We start from the raw sequence: 19,484 nt of genomic DNA, 5'->3' as shown, positions 1-19,484 counted from the left end.
TAGACAACTGCAAGCGCTACTTCCTAGGAAAGGAACTGCCGCTTTTACGTTCTTGTGATGTGAAATCGATGTATACATGACACTTCGCAATGAATATTATACCTTATCATGAAACATAGAAGTGAGATTCGATATGGCGCTTTCAGAAGCATTAGACCTTTATTGCTACGATACGTAGACATCTGCAAACGCTGTTTTCTAGCATGGAAGTGTCGCATTTACATTCTTTTGAAGTGAGAACGAGGTATACATGACGCTTCGCAATGAATATTATATCTTATCATGAAACGTAGAAGTGAGATGCGATATCGCGTTTTAAGAAGCACTAGAACACTATTGCTACGATACGTAGACATCTGCAAACGCAAATTCCTAGCATGGAAGTGTCGCATTTACATTTGTTTGAAGTGAATACGAGGTATACATGACGCTTCGCAATGAATATTATATCTTATCATGAAACATAGAAGTGAGATGCGATATCGCGCTTTAAGAAGCATTAGAACTCAATTGCTACGATACGTGGGCATCTGCAAACGCTATCTCCTAGCATGGAAGTGTCGCATTTACATTCTTGTGAAGTGAAATCGATGTATACATGACACTTCGCAATGAATATTATACCTTATCATGAAACATAGAAGTGAGATTCGATATGGCGTTTTCAGAAGCATTAGACCTTTATTGCTACGATACGTAGACATCTGCAAACGCTGTTTTCTAGCATGGAAGTGTCGCATTTACATTCCTGCGAAGTGAAATCGAGGTATACATGACACTTCGCAATGAATATTATACCATATCATGAAACATAGAAGTGAGATGCGATATGGCGTTTTCAGAAGCATTTGATCTTTATTGCTACGATACGTAGACATCTGCAAACGCTATTTCCTAGCATGGAAGTTTCGCATTTACATTCTTTTGAAGTGAAAACGAGATATACATGACACTTCGCAATGAATATTATATCTTATCATGAAACATAGAAGTGAGATGCGGTATGGCGTTTTAAGAAGCATTAGCACTCTAGTGCTACAATTCGTAGATATCTGCAAACCTTATTTCCTAGCAAGGAAGTGTCGCATATACATTCTTTTGAAGTGAATACGAGATATACATGACACTTCGCAATGAATATTATATCTTATCATGAAACATAGAAGTGAGATGCTATATCGCGTTTTAAGAAGCATTAGAACTCAATTGCTACGATACCTGGGCATCTGCAAACGCTATTTCCTAGCATGGAAGTTTCGCATTTACGTTCTTTTGAAGTGAAAACGAGATGTACATGACACTTCGCTATGAATATTATATCTTACCATGAAACATAGGAATGAGTTGCGATATCGCGTTTTGAGAAGCATTAGAACTCTATTGCTACGTTACGTAGACATCTGCAAACGCTATTTCCTAGCAAGGGAGTGTCGCATTTACATTCTTTTGAAGTGAATGCGAGATATACATGATACTTTGCATTGAATATTGTATTTTATCATGAAACATAGGAACGAGTTGCGATATCGCGTTTTGAGAAGCATTACAACTCTATTGCTACGATACGTAGACATCTGCAAACGCTATTTCCTAGCATGGAAGTTTCGCATTTACATTCTTTTGAAGTGAATACGAGATATACATGACACTTCGCAATGAATATTATACCTTTTCATGAAACAAAGAAGTGAGATGCGATATGGCGTTTTCAGAAGCATTAGAACTTTATTGCTATGGTACGTAGACATCTGCAAACAATATTTCCTAGCATGGAATTGTCGCATTTACATCCTTTTGAAGTGAAAACGAGGTATACATAACATTACACAATGAATATTATATCTTATTACGAAACACAGAAATGAGGCGGAGAGCGCGCGTCTCGAGGCGGAGAGCGCGCGGTTCAGCGAGTGGGGACTCGCGGTTCGTGGTGGGGCTAGCGGCGTATGCCGCTGGCCGGACGCATCTTACTTAGTGTAACTTAGATCTAGGAATTCTTATATATGCGTCATGATATGGTATGTATGTCCTAGCTTACAAGTAATATATAGGTTCTAGCAGATCCTGTTCCTGGAATTGGAAAAGGCCCCATTCAGGTGATGGGCGGCGGCTACGTCTTCCTGCAGGACGGAATCCTCGGTGCGACGGAGATAGGGCTGCCCGTCCTTGGTGCAGGCAAGACAGGTATACTCGGTGGTGCGAGTGATACACTGGTGCCCGGTACGAGCGAGACAGGTATAATCAGCGGTGCGAGTGAGGCAGCGGAACTCGGTGTGAGTGAGCGCGTGCAGGTATGCGCGCGCGAACACTTCCAGTTGCTGGTTCTGCAGGCGAGTTTGGCTGGTTGCATGCGTCCAGGGGTTGATGCTGGGGGGTGCGAGGAGGTTCCTTTCTAGGAAAATACGTTCCCAGATATCTCTGTATCGAAGCTATAGAGTACTAATGCCCCTTAAAATGCCATATCGCCTCTCATTTCTATGTTTCGTGATAAGATATAATATTCATTGTTGAGTGTTATCTATACCTCGCATTCACTTCAAATGAATGTAAATGCGACACTTCCTTGCTAGGAAATAGCGTCTGCAGATGTCTACGTATCGTAGCAATATAGGTCTAATGCTTTTTAAAACGCGATATCGCATCTCAATTCTATGTTTCGTGATAAGATATAATATTCATTGCGAAGTGTCATGTATACCTCGCATTCACTTCAAAAGAATGTAAATGCGGCACTTCAGTGCTAGGATATAGCGTTTGCAGATGTCTAGGTATCGTAGCAATAGAGTTCTAATGCTTCTTAAATCGCGATATTGCATCTCATTTCTATGATTCATGATAAGAGGTAATAATCATTGCGAAGTTTCATGTATACCTGGCATACACTTCAAATGAATGTAAATGCGACATTTCCTTTCCATGAAATAGCGTTTGCAGATGTCTCCGCATCGAGGCAATAGGCTTCTAATGCTTCTTAAAACGCGATATCGCATTACACTTCTATGTTTCATGATAAGATATAATGTTCATTGCGATGTGTCATGTATACCTGGTATTCACTTCAAAAGAATGTTAATGCGACACTTCCTTGCTAGGAAATAGCGTATCCAGATGTCTACGTATCAAAACAATAGATTTCTAGTGCTTCTTAAAACGAGATGTCGCATCTCACTCCTATGTTTCATGATAAGATATAATATTCATTGCGAAGTGTCATGTATACCTCGTATTCACATCTAAACAATGTAAAAGCGACACTTCCTTGCTAGGAAATAGCGTCTCCAGATATCTACGTATCGTAGCAATCGAGTTCTAATGCTTCTGACAACGCGATATCGCATCTGATTCCTATATTTCATAATAAGATATAATAACCATTGCGAAGTGTCACTTATTCCTCGTATTCACTTCAAATGAATGTAAATGCGACACTTCCTTGCTAGGATATAGCGTTTGCAGATGTCTACGTATCGAAGTATTAGTGTACTAATTCTTCTTAAAGCGCGATATCGCGTCTCATTTCAATATTTCATGATAAGATACAATATTCATTGCGAAGTGTCATGTATACCTCGTATTCACATCTAAGGAATGTAAAAGCGACACTTCCTTGCTAGGAAATAGCGTCCCCAGATATCTACGTATCGTAGCAATAGTGTTCTAATGCTTCTTAAATCGCGATATCCCCTCTCGTTTCTATGTTTCATGATAAGATATAATATTCATAGCGAAGTGTCATGTATACCTCGTATTCACTTCAAAAGAATGTAAATGCGACACTTCCTTTCTAGGAAATAGCGTTTGCAGATGTCTACGCATCGAAGCAATAGAGTTTCAATGCTCCTTAAAGCACGATATCGCATCTCATTTCTATGCTTCGTGATGAAATACAGTATTCATTGCGAAGCGTTATGTATACCATGTCTACACTTCAACAGAATGTAAATGTCACACGTCCTTGCTAGGAAATAGCGTCTCCAGATGTCTACATGTAGAAGCAATGGAGTTCTAATGCTTCCTTAAAGGCGATAACGCATCTCGTTTCTATGCTTCATAACATATAATATCCATTGCTAAGTGTTATGTATACCTCGACTACACTTCAATAGAATGTAAATACCACACACCCATGCTAGGGAATTCGTTTCCAGATGTCTACGTATCGAAGCAATTGTGTGCTCATGCGTCTTTAGCCGCAATACCGCATCTCATTTATATGTTTCATGATAAGATATAATATTCATTTCGAAGTGTTCTGTATACCTCGTAAACATTTCAAAAGAATGTAAATGTCACACGTCCTTGAGAGGAAATATCGTCTCCAGATGTCTACGTGTCGATGTAATAGATTTCGAATGCATCTTAAAACGCGATATCACACCTCATTTATATGTTTCATGATAAGACATAATATTCATTGCGAGGTGTTATGTATACCTCGTCTACTCTTCAAAAGTATGTAAATGCCACACATGCTTGCCAGGAAATGCGTTTCCATACGTCTACGTAACGAAGCAATAGTGTCCTAATGTTTCATAAAACGGGATATCGCATCCCATTTCTACGTTTCAAGATAAGATATAATATTCATTTCGAAGTGTTATGTATATCTCGTATACACCTCAAAACAATCTAAATGCCACACATCTTTCCTAGGAAATAGTGTTTCCAGATGTCTACGTATCGAAGCAATGGTGTTCTAATGCTTCTTAAAACGCGATATCGAACCTCATTTCTATGTTTCATGATAAGAAGTAATATTCAATGGGAAACGTTACGCATAACTCGTCTACACTTCATAGAATATAAATGCCCCACTTCCTTGCTAGGATATAGCGTTTCCAGATATCTACGTATCGAAGCAATAGAGTTCTAATGCTTCGTAAAACGAGATATCGCATCTCAATTCTATGTTACATGATAAGATATAATATTCATTGCGAAGTGTTACGTATACCTCGTCTATACTGCAAGAGAATGTGAAAGCCACACTTCCTTGCTAGGAAATGCGATTCCAGATGTCTGCGTATCCAAGCAATAGAATTCTAATGCTTCTTAAAACGCGATATCGCATCTCATTTCTGTTTCATGATAAGATATAATATTCATTGCGAAGTGTCATGTATACCTCGTATTCACTTCAAAAGAATGTAAATGCGAAACATCCTTGCTAGGAAGTAGCGCTTGCAGATATCTACGTATCGAAGCAATAGAGTTTCAATGCTACTCAAAACGAGATGTCGCATTTCATTTCTATGCTTCGTGATAAGATACAATATTCATTGTGGAGTGTTATGTATACCTCGTATTCACTTCAAAAGGATGTAAGTGCGACACTTCCTTGCTAGGAAATATTGTTTGCAACTGTCTGCGTATCGTAGCAATAGATTTCTAGTGCTTCTTAAATCACGATATCGAATCTCATTTCTATGTTTCGTGATAAGGTATAATACTCATTGCGAAGTGTCATGTATACCTCGTATTCACTTCAAAAGAATGTAAATGCGACACTTCCTTGCTAGGAAATATTGTTTCCAGATGTCTACGTATCGTAGCAATAGAGTTCTAATGCTTCTTAAAACGAGATGTCGCATTTCATTTCTATGTTTCGTAATAAGATATAATATTCATTGTGGAGTGTCATGTATACCTCGTACTCACATCACAAGAATGTAAATGCGACACTTCCATGCTAGGAAATAGCGTTTGCAGATGTCTACGTATCGTAGCAATAGTGTTCTAATGCTTCTTAAAACGCGATATCGCATCTCACTTCTATGTATCATGATAAGATATAATATTCATTGCGAAGTGTCATGTATACCTCGTATCCACTTCAAAAGAATGTAAATGCGACACTTCCATGCTAGGAAATATTGTTTGCAGATGTGTACCTATCGTAGCAATAGAGTTCTAGTGCTCCTTAAATCACGATATCAAATCTCATTTCTATGTTTCGTGATAAGGTATAATACTCATTGCGAAGTGTCATGTATACCTCGTATTCACTTCAGAAGAATGTAAATGCGACACTTCCTTGCTAGGAAACATTGTTTGCAGATGTCTACGTATCGTAGCAATAGAGTTCTAATGCTTCTTAAAACGAGAAGTTGTATTTCATTTATGTGTTTCGTAATGAGATATAATATTCATTGTGGAATGTTATGTATACCTCGTATTCACTTCATTAGAATGTAATTGCGACCCTTCCATGCTAGGAAATATTGTTTGCAGATGTCTACGTATCGTAGCAATAGAGTTCTAATGCTTCTTAAAACGAGATGTCGCATTTCATTTCTATGTTTCGTAATAAGATATAATATTCATTGTGGAGTGTCATGTATACCTCGTACTCACATCACAAGAATGTAAATGCGACACTTCCATGCTAGGAAATAGCGTTTGCAGATATCTACGTATCGTAGCAATAGAGTTCTAATGCTTCTTAAAACGCGATATCGCATCTCACTTCTATGTATCATGATAAGATATAATATTCATTGCGAAGTGTCATGTATACCTCGTATCCACTTCAAAAGAATGTAAATGCGACACTTCCATGCTAGGAAATATTGTTTGCAGATGTGTACCTATCGTAGCAATAGAGTTCTAGTGCTCCTTAAATCACGATATCAAATCTCATTTCTATGTTTCGTGATAAGGTATAATACTCATTGCGAAGTGTCATGTATACCTCGTATTCACTTCAGAAGAATGTAAATGCGACACTTCCTTGCTAGGAAATATTGTTTGCAGATGTCTACGTATCGTAGCAATAGAGTTCTAATGCTTCTTAAAACGAGAAGTTGTATTTCATTTATGTGTTTCGTAATGAGATATAATATTCATTGTGGAATGTTATGTATACCTCGTATTCACTTCATTAGAATGTAATTGCGACCCTTCCATGCTAGGAAATATTGTTTGCAGATGTCTACGTATCGTAGCAATAGAGTTCTAATGCTTCTTAAAACGCGATATCGCATCTCATTCCTATGTTTCATGATGAGATATAATAATCATTGCGAAGTGTCATGTATACCTCGTATTCACTTCAAAAGAATGTAAATGCGACACTTCCATGCTAGGAAACAGCGTGTGCAGATGTCTACGTATCGTAGCAATAGAGTTATAATGCTTCTTAAAACGAGATGTGGCATTTAATTTCTATGTTTCGTGATAAGATATAATATTCATTTTGGAGTGTTATGTATACCTCGTATTCACTTCAAAAGAATGTAAATGCGACACTTCCTTGCTAGGAAATATTGATTGCAGATGTCTACGTATCGTAGCAATAGAGTTCTAATGCTTCTTAAATCCCGATATCGCATCTCACTTCTGTGTTTCGAGATAAGATATAATATTCAGAGCGAAGTGTTATGTATACCTCGTCTACACTTCAAAAGAATGTAAATGCGACACTTCCATGCTAGGAAACAGCGTTTGCAGATGTCTACGTATCGTAGCAATAGAGTTATAATGCTTCTTAAAACGAGATGTCGCATCTCACTTCTATGTTTCATGATAAGGTATAATATTCATTGCGAAGTGTCATGTATACCTCGTATTCACTTCAAAAGAATGTAAATGCGACACTTCCATGCTAGGAAATAGAGTTTGGAGATGTCTACGTATCGTAGCAATAGAGTTCTAATGCTTCTTAAAACGAGATGTGGCATTTCATTTCTATGTTTCGTGATAAGATATAATATTCATTTTGTAGTGTTATGTATACCTCGTATTCACTTGAAAAGAATGTAAATGCGACACTTCCTTGCTAGGAAATAACATTTGCAGATGTCTACGCATCGTAGCAATAGTGTTCTACTGCTTCTTAAATCGCGATATCGCATCTCACTTCGATGTTTCATGATAAGATATAATATTCATTGCGATGTGTCACGTATACCTCGTATTCACTTCAAATGAATGTAAATGCGACACTTCCTTGCTAGGAAGTAGCGTTTCCAGATGACCACGTATCGAAAGAATAGAGTTCTAATACTTCTTAATACGAGATGTCGCATCTCATTTCTATGTTTCATGATAAGATATAATATCCATTGCGAAGTGTCATGCATACCTCGTATTCACTTCAATGGATTGTAAATGCGACATTTCCATGCTAGGAAATAGAGTTTGCAGATGTCTACGTATATTAGCAATAGAGTTCTAACGCTTCTCAAAACGCGATATAGCACCTCATTCCTATGTTTCATGATAAGATATAATATTCATTGTGGAGTGTCATGTATACCTCGTACTCACATCACAAGAATGTAAATGCGACACTTCCATGCTAGGAAATAGCGTTTGCAAATATCTACGTATCGTAGCAATAGAGTTCTAATGCTTCTTAAAACGCGATATCGCATCTCACTTCTATGTTTCATGCTAAGGTATAATATTTATTGCGAAGTGTCATGTATACCACGTATTCACTTCAAAAGAGTGTAAATGCGACACTTCCATGCTAGGAAATAGCGTTTGCAGATGTCAACGTATCGTAGCAATAGAGTTCTAATATTTCTTAAAACGAGATGTCGCATTTCACATCTATGTTTCGTAATAAGATATAATATTCTTTGTGGAGTGTTACGTATACCTCGTATTCACTTCAAAAGGATGTAAGTGCAACTCTTCCTTGCTAGGAAATATTGTTTGCAGATGTGTACGTATCGTAGCAATAGAGTACTAGTGCTCCTTAATTCACGATATCGAATCTCACTTCTATGTTTCGAGATAAAGTATAATATTCATTGTGGAGTGTTATGTATACCTCGTATTCACTTCAAAAGAAAGTAAATACCACACTTCCTTGCTAGGAAATAACATTTGCAGATGTCTACGCATCGTAGCTTTAGAGTTCTAGTGCTTCTTAAATCCCGATATCGCATCTCACTTCTGTGTTTCGAGATAAGATATAATATTCAGAGCGAAGTTGTATGTATACCTCGTCTACACTTCAAAAGAATGTAAATGCGACACTACCTTGTCAGGAAATAGAGTTTGCACCTGTCTACGTATCGAAGAAATAGAGTTCTGATGCATCATAAAACGCGACATCGCACCTCATTTTTATGTTTCATGATAAGATGCAATTCTTTGCAACGCGTTAATTATATCTCGGCAGCACTTCAAAAGATTGAAAATTCCACAATTCCTTGCAACGGAATAGCGTTTCTAGATGTCTAGATGTTTCTAGATGTTTCATGATAAGTTGTAATATTCAGTGCAAAGCGTTATGTATATCTGGATAATACTTCAAAGGAATGTAAATCCCACACTTCCTTGCTACGGAATTGCGTTTATAGATGTCGACGTATCGATGCAATAGAGTTCTAGTGCTTCATAGAACGTGATATCGCATCTCATTTCTATGTCTCACGATAACATGCAATATTCAATGTAGATCCTTATGTGTATCTTGTCTACACTTCGAAAGAATGTAAATGCCACACTTCGTTGCTACGGAATAGCGTATTTAGATGTCTACTTATCGAAGCATTACAGTTCTAATTCTTGATAAAACGCGATATCGTATATCATATCTATGTTTCATGGTAAGATATAATTTAATGCAATGCGTTATGTATACCTCGTCACTATTTCATGAGAATGTAAAGCCCACACTTCCTTGGGACGAAATAGCGTTTCCAGATGTCTACGTATCAAAGCAATATAGTTCCAATTCTTCATTAGACACGAAATCCTATCTCATATCTATGTTTCATGGTAAGATGTAATTTAAAGCAACGCGTTATGTATATCACGTCTACACTTCAAAAGCATGTAAACCCCACTGTACCTTGCTGCGGGATAGCGTTTCTAGATGTCTACGTTTCGAAGCAATAGTGTTATAATATTGCCACCATTGTGGCGCTGCGGAGGACTCGGCGCGGCACACTCTTCAGGAGTGTCCTGCCTGGGAGGTGCCGCGTCGGGCATTAGCGGCGGAGATGGGTACAGACCTCTCGTTGCTGAGCATCCTGTCTGTGATGCATGGTCGTGGAAGCGTCGTGCGGGCCATGATCTCCTTTTGCGAGGAGGCCATGGTCGCGAAGGAGGCCGCCAAGCGTGTCAGGGAGCAATCCCTGCCCGACGCTGCTCAAGGAGTCGACGTCGTAGACTTTTGCCCCGTTTCGCCTCACGGTATGGGGGGCTTCTACTTTAGGGTGGATGTCGCTCCTAAGAAACCTTCGCGGGGCGGAACTTCGCCACCTTCCCCGCGCCTGCGTGTCATGATGGTGGCCATTACGCCTCAGGGGCCACGATTCGGCATTTGTCGGGCCGTGGTATCGAGTCTGACGCACCCGGGGCACCCAGTGCGTCCGGCCCACGCCTGGCCCGAGGCATCGACGACGCCCGTGCGGTGTGGACCACTTAGGTCGTGCCCCACGTCTTTGCACGGGTGTCGTCCGGGGGGCGCGTTCGGTCCGATTGGGGGATTTTTCCGAACATTGCACGCGTCCTCCGGGACGGGAGTGGTGGCCGCGTGGCCCAGCCATTGCTCATTCCTCAGACGGGGTAGTGTGTCTTGTCGACCACACTCCTCTCGGGGAATGGGATCCTCCCAGTCACCATGGAGGACCCCGGCGCGGCAGGGGACCGGACTTGTTCGTCCAGAGTTCCCGGTCCCCTCCCAGCAGCGCCGAGATCGATCACCGTGGGATTTTAGCCGGTAAGTGTCCGGCATACCCCCGGAGTTCCCCAGCTCCGGGAGATCCATGAGGATTTCCCCACGTTAAAAAAAAAGGCTAGTTTTAGGTTTGGTTTTATTAGATGGGGTTCAAGTTATATTAGGTTCAAGTTATTCTGGGTTCAAGTTATACGGGTATCGAGTTTAAAGTTTATGTTATACGGCGTTTGATTTTAAGGTTCAAGTTATACGGGGTTTGATTTTAAGATTGAAGTTATACTGGGTTTGAGTTTAAGGTTCATGTTGTACGGGGTTTGAATTCGTGCTAGGAGCGTGCGTGGTGTCGTCGCGCGTAACCTGTTAAAGATGGTCGATAGTACCGTTCCTTTCGGAGGGGACGATTCGTCGGGAATAGCCCCGGTTGTCAAGAGTCTAAGATACCCAGCGACCTTTCGAAGTTGCGAGCTTTCGAATCATTTATGCTCGCTTCGTGTCGTCGGGTGAATATATAGACCGCTCGAGGCTGTGTTGGGCGAACGGTAGAGTGTCCTAACGAATGTACGAATTTTTTTTCGTTTACCTGAGCCTTGTTGGAATCGAAACGACTGGATGGTATTGGAATTTTGAAGAGACCGTTGTCGTCGTTGTTCGTTCGGAGGGGACGATTCGTTGCTCGCACCAAGCCTCGTTGTCGAGAGTCTGAGCAAAACCTGCCGTTGCGAGATTGAATAATTTTATACTCGCTTCGTGTTGCCGGAGAAAGCTTTTATAGACCGCCTCGAGACTGTGCATGAAGGCGACGAATGTCCCATCGATGATAACATTATTATGTTCACTCGAATGAGAGCGTCCTGCCGATCTTGAAAGCAATACGCCGCTGTGTGTTTAGTTTTTTTTCTTCTTAGTTCGACGCGCGCGTTCGTTCCAGAGGGGACGATTCCGCGTTGCCCGTTGTCCTCGTTGTCGAGAGTCTGCAATCCCGCCGTTGCGAACTCGAACAGTTTATGCTCGCTTCGCGTTGTCGGGAGGAAAAAGACCGCCTCGAGACTGCTGGTACAAATTCGGAGGAGTCCTAACGAATTTTTGAAAGATTTTTTTTCTTCATACCTGGACGCGCGTGTGCATTTTTCGTAACTTTGAGGGAGACCTTGCGCGCCAACCACTGGCGTATGCGTTTCATCCGTAGGACCGATATATCGTGTCGCCTCGAACTCCGTCGAGAGGTGAAAACCGCCACGGTTCGGCGACGCCCGCGTCTCGTTCACCGGAGACGATTGGGTATCGACTTGTTCGAACTTTAGTACCAAGAGACTTAAAGATCAATAAAATATACATATACGATTACCCTGAACGGTGGATCACTTGGCCCGTGGGTCGATGAAGAACGCAGCTAATTGCGCGTCAACGTGTGAACTGCAGGACACATGAACATCGACATTTCGAATGCACATTGCGGTCCACGGATACAAATCCTGGACCACGCCTAGCTGAGGGTCGTTCCCGTAACCAAAATACTGCTTGCGTTGCGCTTCGTCGAATCTGTTTTCCCTACGGTGCTGGAATCTGCTCGCCGTCGTTCATTCTCGATTTAAATTACGAACGTTTCTTAGTTCGGGCGGCACCGAGAAAAGGAGGAAGAGAAGCGACACACGACGTACGAGCGATCGTTGGACGCTCGTCTGAGTCGTCCGTGACCGTGCCGAGGCAATCTGCGATTGGCAACGTGTGTGCGCGTGCAGGGTGCGTAAACGTGTTCATGGAACTGGACGGTGTGTCAATTAGGAACACGCGTGAGTTCTTCGTGGCGTCGTGAGTCGTCCGTTAAACAGGCGACCGCCCACGGGGAACCGCTTTGATCGTGTTTCGATTGCCGATTTTGTTCCGTGTTCCGAATTCGCACACCCGCCACACGCATCGCCTTCACCTGCCATTAGCGCACGATACGAACATGCCGCGCGCTCGACGTCGTTTAAAATGAATTTTTTTTCATGCCGCAAGAGCGCGGATGAATTCTCGGTCGAGAGAGAAGAGATATATAAGAAAGAGAGCGACATCGTCGTAACGCGAGAGATGATGATGCGCATCCGATCGTTCGAAGTTCTCCTCGTACAGCCCCAGGGTGTTCGATCAGAATAACCCGTTATCTCTGTTCTCTCCGCGTGTGTATAACATGTTCCGCGAGGGAAAAAAAAGATCTCTCACGCGGAACGTCACTCGGACATAGGCCGTCAATGCGTTGTAATGTCGTAACGTTATTCGTGAGGGCGCTCCAACTCGGCCTGTCCTTCGTTCTGAAGGATCAGGGTAATAAAATCGGGGGAAAAGGAGCCGCTCCGTTTCGATCTCTGCGTGTAACGCGCGGAAGGTGGAACCGTTGGAGAGTATAAACGGTGTTGATCGTTCGCAGCTACGACGATAAAGAGGACGGATGTTAAAGAAACGCCGGTAACTTGGTCGTCTAGCGAGAGTCTCGTATTTTTTTTATATTTTTGACGAATCTTATATAAAAGAAATACCGACACACGAAAGACATTGGCGAGGTGTATAAAACGCTTCGACGAGAACAACAACGAAGAGGTGCGTGTAGTTCTTCTTGCCGTTTTCTCGAGCGGTAAATCAAAGGATCGCTGTGTCGGAGATGGACGAAAGTTCTTTTCGTCGTCTGCCGTCCCCGTTCGCCGATGCTCTCTCCTCATCTTGTATATATTATACATACGAATCTCCTTACCTTCTCTCCGCAAGCGAGTTCGATGGCACGAATGAATTTCGTGCGTCACGTAGAGACGACCTCAGATTAGGTGAGATTACCCGCTGAATTTAAGCATATTACTAAGCGGTGGAAAAGAAACTAACCAGGAATTCCTTAGTAGCTGCGAGCGAACAGGAATGAGCCCAGCACTGAATCCCGCGGTTCCGCCACTGGGAAATGTAGTGTTCGGGAGGATCCGTTTATCCCGAGACAACGAACCGCGTCCAAGTCCATCTCGGATGGGGCCATTTATCCACAGAGTGTGCCAGGCCCGTAACGACCGGTACGCGTTTCGGGACGATCTCTCCTTAGAGTCGGGTTGCTTGAGAGTGCAGCCCTAAGTGGGTGGTAAACTCCATCTAAGACTAAATACGACCACGAGACCGATAGCGAACAAGTACCGTGAGGGAAAGTTGAAAAGAACTTTGAAGAGAGAGTTCAAGAATACGTGAAACCGTTCAGGTGTAAACTTGAGAAACCCAAATGATCAAATGAAGAGACACATCGACGACGATACGGGCTCTCGATGGCGCGCGATGCCCCGGTGGTACCCTCGCGGTTCCACAGTGAACGGCACGCCGTCGTCGGCGAACGTTCCGATGATATAGTCGTGTACTTCTCCCCTAGTAGAACGACGCGACCCGTTGCGCGTCGGTCTACGGCCCGAGTGAGCGCCTATAGCTTCGCAATCTTGCACACGCGGCAGACCCTCGGTCGCCTGCTCGGCTGCGGACGGTACTCGTACGGTATCGGGCCGCAACCAATCCATTCTCGACTGTATGTGCGCCTAGCCCGCCGCAAGCTCGGTCAGACTACCCGGTGGAACAGATTTTGCGCCGGCGCCGGGCTTGGCCAGCTGTTAGCAGGCGGTGCCTCGACTGCCTTGGTCTCGAGGTTCCTTGAAATGGGGAACAGTCCCCATTCTGGTGACGGGCTACGGCTTCTTCCTTCTAGACGGAGTCATCGGTGCGAGGGAGGCGGGGATGGGAACTCGTAGATGGAAACGAGAAGGCGATGCCTAAAAGTGCGAGTGAGACAGAGTTGCTCGTTGGTATAAGCGAGACAGCGATGCGTATTGGCGTGAGTGAGACAGAGGTGCTCGTAGGTTCGAGTGAGCGCGTGCACTAGCACGCACGCGAACGCTGCTGGTTGCTGGATTTGCAGGCGTGTACGGCAGGTTGCCTGCGTGCGCGAATTGATGCTGGAGGCGGCAAAGAGGCTGATGGGTGGCAGGCGCTACGCCTGACGTCACCTTACACTCTAAAAGAATGTAAATCCTACAGTTCCTTTCTACGGAATATCGTAGAATACGGAATATCGTATCTAGATGTTTACAAATCTATGCGATACAGTACTAATGCTTCATAAAACGTGATATCCCATTTCATATCAACAGTTCAAAGTAAGTACGTAGGTTGTAAAGCTCTATGCATCGCGTTATGCTTATCTGCTTCTACCCTTAAAAAGAATGTGAACACTACACTCCCTTGCAGAGGGATAGCGCTTTTAGATGTCTACTTGCCTAAGCAATAGAGTTCTATTGCTTCATTCAACGCGATGTCGCATCTCATTTCAATGTTTCATGATAGGTTGTAATATTCAATGCAACGCGTTATGTTTATCTCCACCTACACTTCAAAATAATGTAGATCCCACACTTCCTTGATACGAGATAGCGTTTCTGAATGTCTACGTATCGAAGTAATAGAGTTCTAATGCTTCATAACTCCAACGTTTCAAAGTAAGAAAGTTGTATTCTTCTATGCATAGAGTTATGCCTGTCTGCTTCTACGATTTGAAAGAATGTGAATTCTACAGTTCTATGCAACTAGATGGCGTTTTATAGTGTCTGCATGTCAAAGCAGTATATTTCTAATGCTCCATGCAATGCAATAGCACATCTCCTTTCAGCGTTTCAATGTAAGTAAGATGGAATCCTATATGCATAGCACTATGCTTATCTGATATTATACTTCATTAGAATGTGAAGTCCGCCGTCCATGCAACATAATTGCGCTTTAATGGGTCTACTTGTCAATGCAATAGAGTTCGTAACCTGCATGCAATGCGATAGCGCATCTCTTTTTAACGTTTCAAGGTAAGCAACCTGTAACCTTATATGCATAGCAATATGCTTATATGCTTCTACACTTTTAATGAATGTCAATAGAAGGGATCCATAAAGCGGGATCGCGCTTCATAGTCTCTACGTGTCAAATAAACGTATTTCCTTGGTGGTATTCCGTATTCCGAAGGTGGTAAAGTATGTAACATGTTATCTTCTATTCATGTTATTATACTCGTGTGCTCCTACACAGCAACCGATTGTGAATTCTGCTGTTTCTTCCAGCGGAATGGGGTTTCATATTGTCTGCTCCTCAAAGCAACCTAAAGATACCTAAAGCATTACACCATGCGATTGCACATCTCATTTCAACGATTCAAATTAAATAATAAGCTGTAAGCAATTATGCAGGGCATTATACTTATCAGCTTCTATGCTTTATAATGCTTCGGAATGCGAGGAGAACCTCAACCCCCCCTTAATTACCTAAAGAGAAGTCAAAAATCCAGCGGCCCTGCAGGTGAGACACCCGAGTGGACGAGAAGAGGTGATCACCGAAATCCACTGATCGATGGCCCCGAACAATACCGAAGCGTACAGCCCGTCCCACCAAGGAGCCCAGAGGAGGATTCAGGAGACCTGAGGACCACCAGCGAATTCAAGGAAACTAAAGAAGAAAACGTGAGAGCCCATTAAGTATCCCGCGACCCGAGTGTGTGTACACGGCTAGGCGTAGTCGAGAGGAGTAGAATTTCGAAGTTTCGAGCATTGTTTCGCCCCAAGTTTCCCGGGGTCGTGTAGTCTATTTCTTTGGTGCTTTCTGAGCAGCTGGCGCCCAAGAAAATATAGTTTCGCAGTTTCGAAATACCTCCCCGTTTCGGTGATTATTTTTGCGTTCGCGAGCCCGCGAAATGTTGTACGTGAGTGGATACATTGTAACGATAGATCGCTTTAGATTGAGGTACGTTTTACACCTTAATGCATTTGAATAATTAACCCCTACGAGCTTCCCTGACTTACTGTAGATAGGTTTCCGTCACAACTGATAGGGACCATCACTTTACATAGATATATAGAACACACATAGCTCTAAACGTAGAACTGAGAGTTTGAGAACTTCCTTTGAAACGTTGATAGTGAGGAGATCCATCGGATTTTATAGAACTTCAGAACTTACTTGCTATGAAATGTAGGCAGATAAGGGCCATCGCGTTACTTAGAACTTTAGAACTTGCTTACTTCAACAAAGATTTCTATTGGCTTCGTCCGTTCTTTTAGAAGAGTTTTTGATAAACCACTTACTTTTCACGTTCGCAATATTTTTAAAAGTACGCGAGGTGTAATCGTTTAAGTTTTAAAATGATTACTTAGTGTTGATTATTATTTAGTAACTCGGATATAAACGTGTCTGCATAAGATTTAATCTATATGTTTATAAGCCTGAAATTTATGCAGTTTTTTGTTAGTAACTTATTGCTCAAACGGCAAAGATTCAGACCACTTCAAAATGGTTGACTTTCATCAATTTTCTTAAAAATTGAAACAGTGTCCAACTGCTTGCTTTAAAGACTGTAATTAATGTTTTCAGAATATTTTAACCCTTATAGATGAATTCTGGAATTGAAATTGAATGTTTGATTTATCTAACTCCTGTTTAGAACATCTTTCTTTCGGAATGTTCAAGTATTTTTCATATTCGTAATTATTGAAAATGTTTTGCTTCGTTCTCTAATTTAATATTTAGAATTTCCTCAGAAATATTCTTTATCGTAGTGAACTATATAATTGCAATTAGAATTCTTTATGAAATAATAATAACAGGGAGGTATGTATCCATTCTTGTAGTTTTGTAAAGAGTATTTAATCTCACTATTTAAAATGAAACATTAACATTTGTTTACAACCTAATGGAATTTAATTACCTTTTGATTCAAATTCACAATGTTAATCTTCCGTAGTTCAACAATTGTGAGCTGTCCTCAGGAATCGCAGCACAGTACTTATAAAATGGACGACAAACGAACAGCCTAACCAATTGTAATCAAACCGATTTTTCAATACCAATATTATCATATTTAACTTATCCTGCAAACTACTAAGATGCCCTTCGAACAGTGTTTATTCACTTGCTTCCACCACTGTTTACAATACGTATGTTTAATTTAAAAACTGTAAGTATTATCGTCTTCTTTATTTTTTGTAACCTTCAATGGCTTCATGTTACAGGTCGTTGAACTCATTTTAAAATGCTCTATCGTATTACGAAAGAATGAACATACCAATTCATTTTAAAAAATGAAGGTAACCATCAAATGTCCAACATACCTCCACTTACAGAAAAACTATTTTCATCAACGGATGGGCGCTTTGTTCTGTGCAATTTTATATCAACAAAAATTTCTATGAAACTTATAGCTTCAAGGATATCTGAGGTGCTAATTATTATTATCTCACGCTGCATATTGTTATGGATGTGTCCAACAAGGCAACGATGAACAAAGTTAGATTTAATATTACGATGTTTAATATATTCCTTATAATGTATTTGTTTTTCTTTAATTTAGCTATAAACAGTGTTCCCGTTGTCAGCAGATAAATATATTTGCTTTAGAATTACAAGAGCCGACAATATCGAAAGTAGAATATTTCTTTACTCCGCTGACCGAATCACTGGAAACGTTAACTAAAGTGCGTGCCTTTCAAAACAGTCAGATGCAAATTACGATACAACGTTTCGAAGAAATGGCACGTGTCACTCTTCTTTAATTTTCGTTTTTTTAATCAAAGGAAATTTAATTGAAGTATCCGCAAAATTTAAGGACAAAAAAGTTATTATAATCTTATGTAACATATATGATGGTGATAAACGATAAGTATATGGACCTGAGAATAGAAAGTAGTGAGCAGAAAAAGAAACTGATAGAACTGCAAAGTAGATCGATATATCTCACAAATGATGCTTCTACGTCCATAAAATCTGCTAAATAAAGACCTATTGCAAATACCAGGTATAATCAATATTACTTCTGCTCAAAAACTATAACAGAATTGGACCGAAATGGATATAAAACAGGGATTTATGTATTCAAAGAGAAAAAATGTATTACTTACAAATTACTTATGTTTGCAGAGATCTCACTAATTCAGGCTTCTTATCGTACAGAACTAATCATTCATTTAACATGGGAAGGGGTCGAGGTATAGTAAAATATTCTCATATTTCTTAGCCTCGTTCGATACGTCAATTGGATCATGTAAAACATCGAACACTAATTGCATCTACTACCTTCAGACCTTAAATATATAATTACAACATATTTAATACCGTTTTAATAACATTTTCCTATTATTTATATATATTATTTATATTAATCGAATAAGTTGCTTTACCAAAGAATAAGAGAATCTGAGGATTATAAATCTGAGCATTACATAACAAACGTGCATTACATATATAATGTTACATGTAAAAAAAGATGAAGACCAAAAAGATCGTACATATGTTGAATCCACAATACGGTAACAAAATTCAAAAAGGGGGGAGGGGTGAAAATCCATCTCCTTGACGATGATAAGAAACAAGTCTGCCACGTGCACTACAATATCTCAAACAGCCAGCGGTTGGCACGCCAATGACAACGGATAGAAAGAATTACGTGGCAGAATAGTAAGTGAATAATAAGAAAAACATAATTATTTGTTAGATGTTTATAAATTCAAATTTAAAAGTCCAAGTCGCATTTAATATACTATTGTTTAACAAGGTGATTTAATGTTGATTCAAATAGGCGTGGAGAACTAGCTGGTACTTCTGTCAATGTAATTTCATTTCTGCTGGATACAGTAAAAACACATTTGCAATTTAAGCAAGGTTTCACTAGATCTGGCGAATTTTCCAAATTTTAGAATGGGATGATGGCAGTAGTAGTTGGTTCAGCGCCAGGCGATAAACATATACAACAAGCAAAATAACGTAAACGGTTTAAGATGTTCAAGATTATATAAATGAAACTATTACACTTTTATAATCC

At 40.9% G+C, this 19,484-nt stretch overlaps 1 non-coding gene across 1 annotated transcript; it reads left to right on the top strand.

Annotated features, from left to right (window-relative positions):
- The first annotated feature begins 11,981 nt into the window (after window positions 1-11,981).
- On the top strand, window positions 11,982-12,136 carry LOC143432449 (5.8S ribosomal RNA). Its single transcript, XR_013103031.1, has one exon. It is a non-coding gene; the product is annotated as a 5.8S ribosomal RNA (ribosomal RNA).
- The last annotated feature ends 7,348 nt before the right edge of the window (window positions 12,137-19,484 follow it).

The sequence above is a fragment of the Xylocopa sonorina genome, unplaced genomic scaffold (assembly GCF_050948175.1).
Source record: "Xylocopa sonorina isolate GNS202 unplaced genomic scaffold, iyXylSono1_principal scaffold0263, whole genome shotgun sequence".
In the NCBI taxonomy this organism is placed as follows: Eukaryota; Metazoa; Arthropoda; class Insecta; order Hymenoptera; family Apidae; genus Xylocopa; species Xylocopa sonorina.
This window is presented reverse-complemented; position numbering and strand designations above follow the sequence as displayed.